Source organism: Macaca thibetana, chromosome 12, assembly GCF_024542745.1.
Source record: "Macaca thibetana thibetana isolate TM-01 chromosome 12, ASM2454274v1, whole genome shotgun sequence".
Lineage (NCBI taxonomy): Eukaryota > Metazoa > Chordata > Mammalia > Primates > Cercopithecidae > Macaca > Macaca thibetana.
In genome coordinates, this window is record NC_065589.1 from 68,428,981 (window position 1) to 68,442,266 (window position 13,286).

At 41.6% G+C, this 13,286-nt stretch overlaps 1 pseudogene; it reads right to left on the minus strand.

The window, feature by feature from the left end:
• Positions 1 to 769: 769 nt before the first annotated feature.
• LOC126932709 (replication protein A 14 kDa subunit-like) lies at positions 770 to 1,463 on the minus strand (annotated as a pseudogene).
• Positions 1,464 to 13,286: the final 11,823 nt, after the last annotated feature.

Here is a 13,286-nt window from a genome sequence, read left to right on the forward strand (position 1 = left end):
ATTTAATAATTTTTCCTCAGCCAGGTGCAGTGGCTCACGCCTGTAATCCCAACACTCTGGGAGGCCAAGGCAGGCGGATCATGAGGTCAGGAGATCAAGACCATCCTGGCCAACATGTGAAATGCCGTCTCTACTAAAAATACAAAAATTAACCAGGTGTGGTGGCACGTGCCTGTAATCCTATCTACTCGGGTGGCTGAGGCAGGACAATCACTTGAACCTGGGAGGCAGAGATTGCAGTGAGCCGAGATTGCGCCACTGCACTCCAGCCTTGCAACAGTCCTCTATCCAAATTAAAATCATTGTTCTGTGCCTTAATACTACACAATTTAAATGTTTACTTCTTATTTGTCAGTTTCCCTTTCCTGTCATTGTCAGAGCCAGGCAGGGTTTATGTCCTTTTGTTTTGTTTTCCACAGTTGAAAAAACAAACAAAAACCCCTTTTTCTTTTCTTTTCTTTCTTTTTTTTTTTTTTTTTTTTTTTTTTTTTACCATTTCGGTTTTTATTAATAAAATAGAAACCTAAACTCAGACAACTGCTTTATTCTTGCATCTAATCTGACCATATATTGGAGTAGCAATTCTTTTTAAAAGGGCTTAGGTGAGAACCGTCAATATATCAGTTTCATCAAAAACTCTAGGTTGGAATACCTTAAAAAGAGCAAATTAAATATCAGAAAGCACAGAAATCTCTCCCTCAAACAAGAGGGGCTTCGTTTAATAGTCTTTAATATAGCTCATTTGCAATCACATGAAACTCCATCAAGATCAATCATGTTGCACAATCCCTAAAGGATAAAACTGAGGAAACTCATGAATAATTTTCACCGCTTCATTGTAAAGTCCAAGATCAAAAGGATGGTTATCTTCTTTTTTTTTTTTTTTTTTTTTTTTTTTTTTTTTGTTGAGACGGAGTCTTGCTCTGTCGCCCGGGCTGGAGTGCAGTGGCCGGATCTCAGCTCACTGCAAGCTCCGCCTCTCGGGTTTACGCCATTCTCCTGCCTCAGCCTCCCGTGTAGCTGGGACTACAGGCGCCCGCCACCTCGCCCGGCTAATTTTTTGTATTTTTAGTAGAGACGGGGTTTCACCATGTTAGCCAGGATGGTCTTGATCTCCTGACCTCGTGATCCGCCCGTCTCGGCCTCCCAAAGTGCTAGGATTACAGGCTTGAGCCACCGCGCCCGGCCGGTTATCTTCTTTAAACTGGACATAAGATGTACATGTGATGGTGGCCTTGGCAGTTACTCTTCCAACCACTTCCATAATTCCGGAGATTTCTTCATCAAAGGGTTCCATCAATTCAATGGTTCCATTTTTTTCCTTCTCCATCTGAAAGAATAAAAATTTTTCCAGTGGGATGAATCTTTTCCAGCCTCCCTATGAAGCAGACAGGTTTGTCGATGAACTGAGCTAGCATTCCGGCGTTGATACGCAACCTGGGCAACTCCATCGTGTTCACCATGATTATGGTCCAACGCTGCGGCAGGCGGGAAACCCACGAAAAACCCCTTTTTCTTTTTGAGCTATTTATAGCATACAAAATTGGGTAAAGCAACAAATACTCCCTTTCTCTGTACCTGAAAGCTCCAAAATTTAAAACTTATTTAGAATCCCACAGGGCTGAATCTCCTTTAATTGCTAATGTCCCACTGCTAAAACTTACCTCTAGGGGAAATATAAGCACCTTTCCTCTAGGCCCAGGGATTACTGCGGAAGCAGTGGACATGTGGGATTGTAAGTATGGATTCTGAGGGCTCAGGGATTACTGCGGAAGCAGCGGACATGTGGGATTGTAAGTATGGATTCTGAGGGATAGAATTAGTGCAGACCCTCCACATCAAGGGCGGGTATTCAGATGGCTAAACAGCTGACAAAATGAGAGACTTTTACTCCTGGGTCATTATGTGGCCCCTTTCCATCTACCCCAACTATAAAGAATTTCCTGCTTCCTATAGAGTTAAAAGAAAATTGCCCAGAGGATATCAAGTGACAAAGCTTCCTGAGTATAGTACTCCCAGTTATGAGATTTATGAAGATAGATATATACAATGATGCATAGTTTTTATGCCTGGGGAGATCTTATTATTTTTTATTAGTCATCTTAGAACAAATTACTAAAAAGACTGCAAAAAGCATTGCAATACAACAAAAGTCTCTAAACTCCCTAGTTTAAATGGTTTTAACAAAATGCTTATGTTCTGCACAGCTAATTGCTACAAGTCTGTAACTAAAACCAAGACTGCAGTCGCTCAATGCATAAAATGTATAGATAAATCAGTTCTGTAAACTTGCCTTTTGACTTTTTGGCTCTTATACTACTTAGAAGATTTTAAAGGTTTGATGAATGCCTGCACACTTCCACTCCTGCCTGGCCTAGAATGCTTAAATTGACTATGAGTCTTTTGGATCTAAGTGTCTTGGCTATGGGGGTCCCAACAAGGGACAGGATGGATGCAGGCCAGGTAGCTACACCACTGCGGCAACAATACACAACAAAATAAAAGTTTGGCCATCGATGTTGCTTCTGGCAAATCTTGACCAGAAAGGGGAGAATGGAAACCAAAAATAAAATTCTAAGCATCCCAGTTGGCTAAATAGACCCTTCTCTTGGCCAACAGGATCCCAGAGAAACCTGAAAAACTACTTCATGCCATGATGGGAAAGGCAAAGTTGAATACACCTCCTTTTACCCTCCTGCCTTTTGAGTTTAGGCACAACTGACCAGCACTAACTCAAAAGACTGACAACAGACTCTGTAGCAGTAAGATACCGAATTCCAACTTGACTGTGGTATAGCATCCCATGGCAGATCGCAGGCCCTGAAGGAAATCGAAGTATTTCACCCCAAAATATATTTCTTTGACATATTTCGTAATGGCCCTGCAAAGCTGTCTTTTATGGGAAATGTGTCCTCTGTAGAGAATCCCCTTCCATAACTAGATCTTTTCCAGAGATTGATGCCTTTAAGGTCCCATAAGAGACATTTACCATCTATTCTCTCTGAAGCGTGCTACCTGGAGGCTTCATCTACATGATCAGAACCTTGGCTTCCACAACTCCCCTTGTCTTAACTCGATAATTTCTTTATGCTGACTTCAAACTCTTAAGGGGCAAAGCTTAACTTTTCAACCAGTTGCCAATCAGGAAATCTTGGACTCCACCTATAACCTGGAAGCCACCTCATTCAAGATGCTCTGCCTTTCCAGGCCAAACAAGTATATACCTTCCATGTATTGATTTATGTTTTTAACTTGTAACTTCTGTCTCCCTAAAATGCATAAAACTGAGCGGTAACCAAACCACCTTGGGCACATGTTCTCAGGACCTCCTGAGGCTGTGTCACAGACCATGGCCCTTAACATTTGCAAAACAAGCCTCTAAACTGATTGAGACCTCTCTGAGATACTTGTTGGTTTACAAGGTTTATCTTCAGAGAAGAAATACCAGGAGTGTTAGTAGTCTACTGGGACTTGAGGAAGCAGGAGGAGAGTCCTCTAGACCTATAATTCTTGAAGCGAAGCTTCGATGGCTTTTATGGTGGCCAGGGCCCTATGCTGCTCTAGGGACTCTGGTGACAGGTCAGATCTATGGCCTGAGATTTCCCCAGGCACAAACTTTGCTTCCATGTAGAATGCTAACCACTGGGGAGTTCGCAGCATCGTGCAAAGGAGAGCCCACAGGCAATGATTTTAGGGGATCCAAGATGTCAGAGCCTGACTGTTTGAGATTCCTGGGCTATTCCAGGGCAGAGAGAATTTGGAAGTGGCAGAAAGGAAAGCATGTTAGGCAGTGCCTTTTTATTGAGGAGGTAAACTTTGGGGAAAAGTATACAAAATAGTGAGGGGGGGAAGGGCCATCTGCCCTGCCAGCAGAGGCAGCTGAGCCAACGCTGTCAGTTCACTCCCACGTCCAGAAGCCCAGGCAGTCCTGGGCAGGGTTGCAGTGACAGAAGCAACACTTCTTTTTTTTTTTTTTTTTTTTTTTTTTTTTTTGAGAGGGGGGTCTTGCTCTGTCACTCAGGCTGTAGTACAGTGGCATGATCTCGGCTCACTGCAACTTCTACCCACCGGGTTCAGGCGATTCTCCTGCCTCAGCCTCCCCAGTAGCTGGGATTACAGGCGCCCACCACCTAGCCCGGTTAATTTTTGTATTTTTAGTGGAGACCGGGTTTCATCACATTGGCCAGACTGCTCCCAAACTCTTGACCTCAGATGATCCACCCGCCTCGGCCTCCCAAAGTGCTAGGATTACAGGCGTGAGCCACTGCACCCAGCCAGAAGTAACACTTCTTATAGTGGACAGCAGGGAAGTCGGCTGCTGGTGAGGAGGGGAATCATCCCTTGAACCCACCAAACTATCAGAGTCACTTGGTGGGAGGAAAATAGGTCTTCCCACAAAGGATGGACCTACTCAGCCCAGGGTAGCCTAACACAGGTCACGCCTTTGAAAACAGATGATTTCATATCTATGGAAATGCCTCCTTTGCTAGAGGACTGTCAAATGGACCTTAAGATACATTTGAGTATGTGGAGCCCTCATAACAGTTTGGCTTTACCAGTACAAGCAATAGTCTCCATCAGGTAACAGCAGGTCAGGTAAGGCTAGAAGCTTACTCGTATCAGCTTGAGGTGATACTAGGGATCATGAAGGCCCTCTGATTCTGAGTGTACAAGTGAGCCAAGTCAGTAATAGAGCAGCACCACTGGGGCAGGTAGAAGACAGGAGCTGATAGATGTTCACAGAGCGGCACAAGGGTTGGAGCCCAAAGTACAACAACCAGTTCCAAAGTTGAGCCAAGGACCTGAAGGAGCAGGTGGACATGGGAGGCCAGAGCCATAGCAGGGTTCAGCTGTGTGGGACACTTTCTAGGAACTGTATCCAAGGATTTCTTTCTTATATTATTTTTAATTATTTTTAATTTAATTTTTTTGGAGACAGACCGTCACTCTGTCACCCAGGCTGGAGTGCAGTGGTGCAATCATAGCTCACTGCAACCTCGAACTGCTGGGCTCAAGTGATCCTCCCACCTCAGCCTCCTGAGTAGCTAGCACTACAGGAGTGTGCCACCAAAGAGTTCTGTCCTTGAGATGACTTTGTTTTTTGATTTTTGTTTTTTTAGAGACAGGGCTTCACTCTGTCACCCATGCTGATCTTGAATGCCTGGCCTCAAATGATCCTCCTGCCTCAGCCTCTTGAGTTACTGGGATTACAGGCATGAAGCACCTCACCTGACACCTGACTCTGAGTGGCTGGTTACTTATTAGCCATGACATGAGACTGTGAAGTGACTTTTCTTCAAGGGTATCTTCAAGGCCCTGCTAGACATTTGACAAATATATGATAAGCATATCTCTGCTAGACATTTGACAAACATGCAATAAGTTTATCCACAACTTTATCCACAACTTGGCTAGTGGCCATTAGACCACATATACTGCATTTGCTCACTCTTCTCAAGGCGTAATGCCTCATCTTTCAGTATCTCTGGAGGATTGGCTTTAAGATAATTTATATTTCCATTAGCTGATACTGCCCTTACTGCTTTGCTATCTTTTCTTTTTTTGAGACAGAGTCTCGCTCTGTCACCCAGGCTGGAGCACAGTGGTGTGGTCTTGGCTCACTACAACCTCCACCTCCTGGGTTCAAGTGATTCTTCTGTCTCAGCCTCCCGAGTAGCTGGGATCATAGGCATGTGCTATCATGCGCAGCTAATTTTTGTATTTTTAGTAGAGATAGGGTTTCACCATGTTGGCCAGGCTGGTCTTGAACTCCTGACCTCAAGTAATCCACTTGCTTTGGCCTTCCAAAGTGAGTTACAGGTATGAGCCACCGCACCTGGTACGCCCCCACACTTTTTTCCTTAAATAAATAGAGACAGGGTCTCAGTGTGTTGCCAAGGCTGGTCTCAAACTCCTGGGCTCAAGCAATCCTCCCACCTTGGCCTCCAAAGTGCTGGGATTGCAGCTGTAAGCCACCACGCCCAGCCATCTGCTATCTTCTTTTACTACATTTTATAAATTTCAAAGTCTCTTTGAATACTCCTATTTTACTTTATTCTACATTGAGAGTTTTTTGATCCAGACTCTAGCAGGAGCTGTAGAAGTATTATTCTCTGTGTGGGACAGAAACTTTCTACATTCTGGATCTAGAGTGGGGCTCTAATAACGGATGAGAATTGAAAACTGGTACAAAGAAAAACAATTTTACAAAACATTTAGCTTTCAGAAGAAATCATAGGTAAATATAATTACGACCTTGATGCAAGGAAGGATTTCTTTAAAAATATACCAAATGCACAAACTATAAAGGAAAAGATTATTAAAAAGTCAAATTTTAGAAAATAACATATCTGAAGAAAGATAAGAGGAATTATAATTGTTTCTCAAAAACCAAAGCTTTAAGAGATTGTGAAAAGACTGCACTGGGGTTTTACTACATAATCGACAACACATTCAGTGTATTGGCTTAGTTACTGAATGTGTGAGAAAATTACCTTACCCAGTTTTACCTATAATACGAACTTTCTGACTGGGATTTGGAAATGACGTCATAGGGAAGACACGGTGTATATGTACAAGGAACAAAGACAGCCAACTGTTTTGTTTTGTTTTTCTCCACAAAGAGCAAATCAAAAGAAATGGGTTTCACCTGAGGAACGATGTCATAGGAAAATAGTTACTGAAATGGATTTCTAATGGAAAATGCCAGACCCAATGTGCCCTTTTTAAATAATGAAAACGTATCTCTCCCAGTGAGCAGTGAGCCGGTAGAAAAATTTTTTTGCCCTCCTCTAAGATAAATATTCCTGCTTACTCTTAAAACAGACTAACAGGCTGGCCATGGTGGGTTACACCTATAATCGCAACACTTTGGGAGTCCAAGGCAAGAGGACTCCTTGAAGCCAGGAGTTTAAGACCAGTCTGGTCAACATAGCCAGACACTGTCTCTACAAAAAAAAATTAGCTGCGTGTGGTGGTGCACACCTAGCTACTCCGAGGCTGAGGCAAGAGCCCAGGAATTCGTAGCTGCAGTGAGCTGTGATCACACTACTGCACTCCAGCCTGGGTGACAGAGCAAGCCCTCGTCTCTTAAAAGAAGAAAAAAAAAGACATAATTTCTAGTTTAGTCCCTAAATGAGAATTTCTTAACTAGGAATTTGCAATAGAATAATCTGCAGAATCTGGTGGAAAAAAATACAGGCCTTGGACCTGATTCCTGTGACACTGATTGAGTAAAGTCTGGCTGGGCCCTGGCATCCATGTTTTAAAAATTATATTCCCCCGGTGATTCTGGTATGAAGCTCCAGTTGAGAACTACTGTGACAGAACTTTTGGATTCTTCACTGTGATTAAGCTTTCTGCAGAATGCTCTGTAATAGCCCTCAATCCTTATGACTGTCCCCACCCCCTTGTTCTTCCATCTGTTTGCTCACTTGACCTTCCTAGGTTCTTGACGAGTAACCCATACATGCAAATCATGTTGAACAAATAATGTGTGGGGCAAGCAGGTAGCCTGGTAGCACCAAGTCACTAGCATGTAGTAACAATGAAATGAGAAGACTGAGAAGGTGAGAAAATGCTGAGAAAGAGAAAGAATGATGGAGAACCTGGAAGCATATCAAGCCTAAAAGAGGAAAAAAGGAATGGGAGCAAATGCATAAACCTATACCCTCCTCCCCTCATCCTGCCTGTAGTAATCCCTGCACCAGCTGTCTCCTTAGCAACCGCTTCCCATTGGTCACCAGCCTCAATGGGACTGATATAAACCTTCTGTTATTTCCCTTTCCGAGAGCTGAGGAGACAACTGCCTCTTCTTCAGTTCATTTGCTATTACTCTTGCTGATGTTCTACGCTGTTTGGAATGTCTAGCTATTCCCACGAGGGCTTTTTCCTTTCTAACCTTCACACAGGCTAAGTTCTCTGTAACGGAGCTCATGCTCCTTCCCTGTTTACCACCTTCAGAAGTTAACAGAGGGAATCTGGACAAATTTGTTTTGGACAAACATTACCTACAGACTCTAATTTTTGACACTGATGGCTGGATGGGTGAGATTAAAGTGGTTGTGAGGACAGATTCAGACAGGGACTTCTGAATCTCACTGCGATGTCTGCTTGTGGTTTGAAGATTTCTAAAAACTGCTTCAAGTGCCCTCAGATTTGATCTTCTTTTGCCTGTAAGATAAATGATTTATTCACTATGGCAAACGTTGGGCTGAAATTTTCAACACCAGTTCTTGGTTTGACAAAGACTATTGGGTTAAAACAACAACACAAGAAAAATTCTTGACCAGTCACTGAGACAATATATGAAATGAAATTTTTAAGAATCTTCTAGGAATTTTGTCTTTTTTTTTTTTTTTTTTTTTTTTAGAGACAAGGTCGCACTCTGTCACTCAGGCTGGAGTGCAGTGATATGATTAGAGCTCACTGCAGCTCAAACTCCTGGGCTCAAGCAATCCTCCTGCCTCAGCCTCTCGAGTAGCTGGGACTACATAGGCATGCACTCCCATATCTGCCTAATTATTTTATTTTTTGTGGAGTCAGGGGCTCACTTTGTTGCCCAGGCTGGTCTTGAATTCCCGGGCTCAAGCAATCCTCCTGCCTTGGCCTCCCAAAGTGCTGGCATTACAGGTGTCAGCTACTGTGCCTGGCCTCAAGTTTTAACATTACTATAAACATCTTGTTGTCTCCAAAATATATGAGTACAATAAACCTATGGGACAATGTTTGGTTTAGGCCATTTGGACTAATAATAGGTCAGTCTTGATATAGTTAATTATGCTATTAGCTATAGACTATAGAGACTGAGACCCCAATTCACACTGCACTGAGAAGCATAGTTTCATCAATGTTATTCTCCAAGAGTAACAATCTCCAATCTAGTGTCCAGACCTCTTTGTGAGTAGGCCTGGTGAATGTTGTTATGGTTCAGAAGTCTTAAGTTTCCTTTCCTGTCTCAACTTTTTGGGAAGGTCTAGGGAAAGCTTGCATAAGAGTTAAGGTAAAGAAAAGTCTAAATAATGTTTGGAGTTCTGAGACCATTTAAATATTTGTAGAATTAATTAATGGAACACTATCATATTTAGTCTATGTAATACCAATGATGATTCCCCATGATTTATTCTGTTTCAGCCACTGTCATTTATAAAAATTGTCTAGTTTCTCTGCTGCCATGTAGACACTTGAGTGTTGATACTTTTTCTCTATCAGTTACTTTTGTTAATATCAGAAAGAAGCAGTCTAAGAAAGAGCAGGGACCCGGCGTGGTGGCTCCCGCCTATAATCCCAGCACTTTGGGCGACTGAAGTGGGAGAATCACTTGAGCACAAGAGTTTCATACCAGCCTGGCCAACAATGACGAAACCCCATCTCTACAAAAACAAATACAAAAAGTAGCCAGGTGTGGTGGCGCATCCTGTGGTCCCAGCTACTCAGGAGGCTGAGGTGGGAGGATCGCTTGAGCCTGGGAGGCTGAGGCTGCAGTGAGCTATGATCGTGCCACTGCACTCCAGCCTGAGCGACAGAGCAAGACCCTGTCTCGAGGGAAAAAAAAAGAACAGGTGTTTCTGTTTTGAGTGATTCTCTAAATACAAAAATGTCACCAACTTATTTAGCTCTATTGTAAGAGTTAGTAGGGCAACAAAAGTTGATCAAGTTTCTACTACTTTCTATTCTACCAAATACTGTTCTGACACTGAGGAGACTATAGAAATCAGCACAGATAGAGGACCTGCCCCTTCAAGGAGGGAAAGAGACTGGAACCCCTAAAACATTTCCTCTGCTAGAAGAATGCATCTGAGGTATGTGCTTCACTGCTATGCTGAGGATGTGATAGCCTTTTTTTGAGCTAGCTATTTACTCAAAAATGTTTTAACTAGAATCAGCTAAAAACATTCTTAACCTAAAGTCAAGGTTAAAATCTGAGATTTCTTCACTTCGTATTTGTATTTTACAATGTTGGTTAGTTTTAGTTTTTCACCTTAGGCATTATTCAAATTAGAAAATGCTCTGCACAGTTAAAAGATTATTTCTTTAAAGGCTGCCTATTAAATAAATTTGTTAGTGAGCCCACTTTTAAATGAACAATTTAGAAGTAGGAACAAGTGCCGGGCGTGGTGGCTCAAGCCTGTAATCCCAGGACTTTGGGAGGCCGAGACGGGCGGATCACGAGTTCAGGAGATCGAGACCATCCTGGCTAACACGGTTGAAACCCCGTCTCTATTAAAAATACAAAAAATTAACCGGGCGAGGTGGCGGGCGCCTGTACTCGGGAGGCTGAGGCAGGAGAATGGCGTAAACCCGGGAGGCGGAGCTTGCAGTGAACCGAGATCGCGCCACTGCACTCCAGCCTGGGCGACAGAGCGAGACTCTGTGTAAAAAAAAAAAAAAAAAAAAAAAAAAAAAAGCAGGAACAAGTGTATTTTTTTTGTTTTTCATTTTCATGTTCCTGTTCTCTCACTCCTTTCAAAAAATAAAAAAAAGTAGTCAAAACAAAACCACAAATATCAAGAAGCTAAGTCCTGAAACAGACTGGTGGGGCCCCCAAAGTTACCATGCTTCTATTGTGATTTCTGCAGCCTATCTTATGTAAGTCACCGATTTAACTTTCAGTTTCATAACCTAATTCTGGTTTCATTGTTTTTCTGCTTAACTTTTTTTTTTTTTTTTTTTTTTTAAACAGTCTTGCTCCGTGGGCCCAGAGCTAGAGTGCAGTGGCATGATCTGGGCTCACCACAACCTCCGCCTCCCAAGTTGAAGCAGTTCTCCTGCCTCAGACTCCCCAGTAACTGGGATTATAGGCGCACTCCACTGCACCCGGCTAATTTTTATATTTTTAGTAAAGACAAGGTTTTACCATGTTGGCCAGGCTGGTCTTGAACTCCTGACCTCAGTGATCCACCTGCCTTGGCCCCCCAAAGTGCTGGGATTATAGGTGTGAGCCACCACACCTGGCCTCTGCTTAACTTCTTAAGTGCTGGCCTGGACAAAAGCCTCTGCCCATTTAATCACATTTGAGCCTTTCTTGGGGTCAATAACAAGATCAATAGCCACATGAGATGTTTAGGTTCCACTTTATTGCTTTTGTGAGAATATTTCAGTAGTAAATTGAAAGAGAAAAAAGTTATTGTATATTTATGCACACATAAACATATATATGTATGTTAAAAGATAATAGGGCTTTAACTTGACATCAGAAATAATTATTTAATTCTAGCATTTACAATCACAAAACGAAGTCAACAATTTGGCGGAATACTTATTTATTTATTTATTTGAGATGAAGTCTTGCTCTTTTGCCCAGACTGGAGTGCAGTGGCGCGATCTCGGCTCATTGCAACCTTCGCCTCCCTGGTTCAAGCAATTCGTCTGCCTCAGCCTCTCAAGTAGCTGGGATTACAGGCACGCGCCATCACACCTAGATAATTTTTGCATTTTTAGTAGAGACAGGGTTCCACCTTGTTGGCCAGGCTGGCCTCACATGATCTGTCCACCTCAGCCTTCCAAAATTCTGGGATTATAGGCATGAGCCACCATGTCTGGCCTGGGGGAATATGTAAATAAAGCTATAAAACTAGGCCAAGTGAAAAGCTGGAAATAAGAAATCCAGTTACTGTAAAAGAGCTATGTCACAGTTGCTTGTATCAAATACTTCCTATAGTTACAATCCAACTTCCTAGATAGCTGATAGGCAATTATGTTTTATTCAATCATTCAAAAACCATTTACAGAATGCCTACCATATGTCAGGGAAAGCACTATTCTAAATGCTGAGAATACAAAGATCAACAAAAGCAAGGTCTTTGTCTTCTCTAAGGTCATAGATCATTTCTCTTCTCTAAGGTCATCATATCTGTGCTCTTAAATCATTCTATTTTATGGGTGGATTTCATGTATCTTCCTGGTTTAATACACAATCATAGTTTTAAAATTTGTTTTAGAAGATTTCCATACAGCCAAAATACATACTTGTATATTAATTTTATCAAGAAAAAGGGAAACTTTTCTGCACAGAAAAAAAAAAATTAAATCATGTGTATTCTTACCACTCAGAGAGAATTACTGTTGCATTTTCCTTTAGCATTTTTTCCTGTGCATTTAATTTTAAGTAATAGAAAACCCAACTCAAACTTGTTTAAACAATGAAGAAAACTGATTGGTACACATGAATGAAGAGTCCACAGGCCAACCAGTGAGGCTACTTCAGGTGGGGCTTGATCCCACAACTCAACATGTCATCAAGGTCCCTGTTAATTTCCTTCTCTCTGCTGTGCCTACCTTGGTTTCTGCACCATTCTAAGACCGGCTTCTCTTACGGTTCTAAAATGCCTGTCAGCATCTTCCTCTTGTCTAGCAAGAAAGAGAATATCAGCATTCTCTGCAAAAGTCCTGAGAATTATTCAACTGAGCTACTTTAGGATCAGTGCCCACCCTGACTAATCATTAAGTGCAAAGGGATGAAATATACTGATTGGACAGCCTGCATTAGTTACATCACCTCTGAAGGGAGAGTGAAGTCAACTTCTCTGGAAACATGAATCCCTAAAGAGAAAATGATGCTATTGGGAAGGGGAAGGGGAGTTTTAAAGAAACTAAAAGTTTTTAAACAAAATTTGGCATCATATTAGACATGTTCAAACAGCACATTTTAAGTCACTCTCTTTTATTTGTCTATTCTTTACTCAACTTTGGTTAGACTTTATAGATGGCCCAGTTTCCCCTTTTTCAAGGAAGATCATCCTCAAAATTTCGCTAGGGAATATTTAATAGGCATTAAAAATGATATAAATCTATATGAATAAATTGTTTATGGATTATAACAGTATTATTAAAAAGTTACTAAAAATCATGTGTATGAAAATCACATGTATAATCCTATTTTTCTTAAATAATCTATATTTGCATAAAATGATACATATATGGTATAATACTAAAGAAATTATCCACAGGTATGATTTTCAGTTTCTTCATTCTTTTCTGTATTATCTGAATATGTTATCATTGTTATTTATTACTTTCATAGAAAGAAACATTAGAAGTACTTCATTTTGGGAAAAATAAAAATCACCAGGAATCCACATGTACATCATATTGCCTCAACATATATCCTACATGACCTTTGTCATTGTATCAAACCATTTGGTTTGTTTCTCCTGTCAATTTTGATCAGCGGGACTTGAGGGAAAGGGGGATATCAGTGTGCTTGAAGTTTATAGGTCCCTCTTACATGTAAATGAAAGTTACGATTAATTTGCAGTTTTCCCTCCATTATTCTGCATTACTTTTAG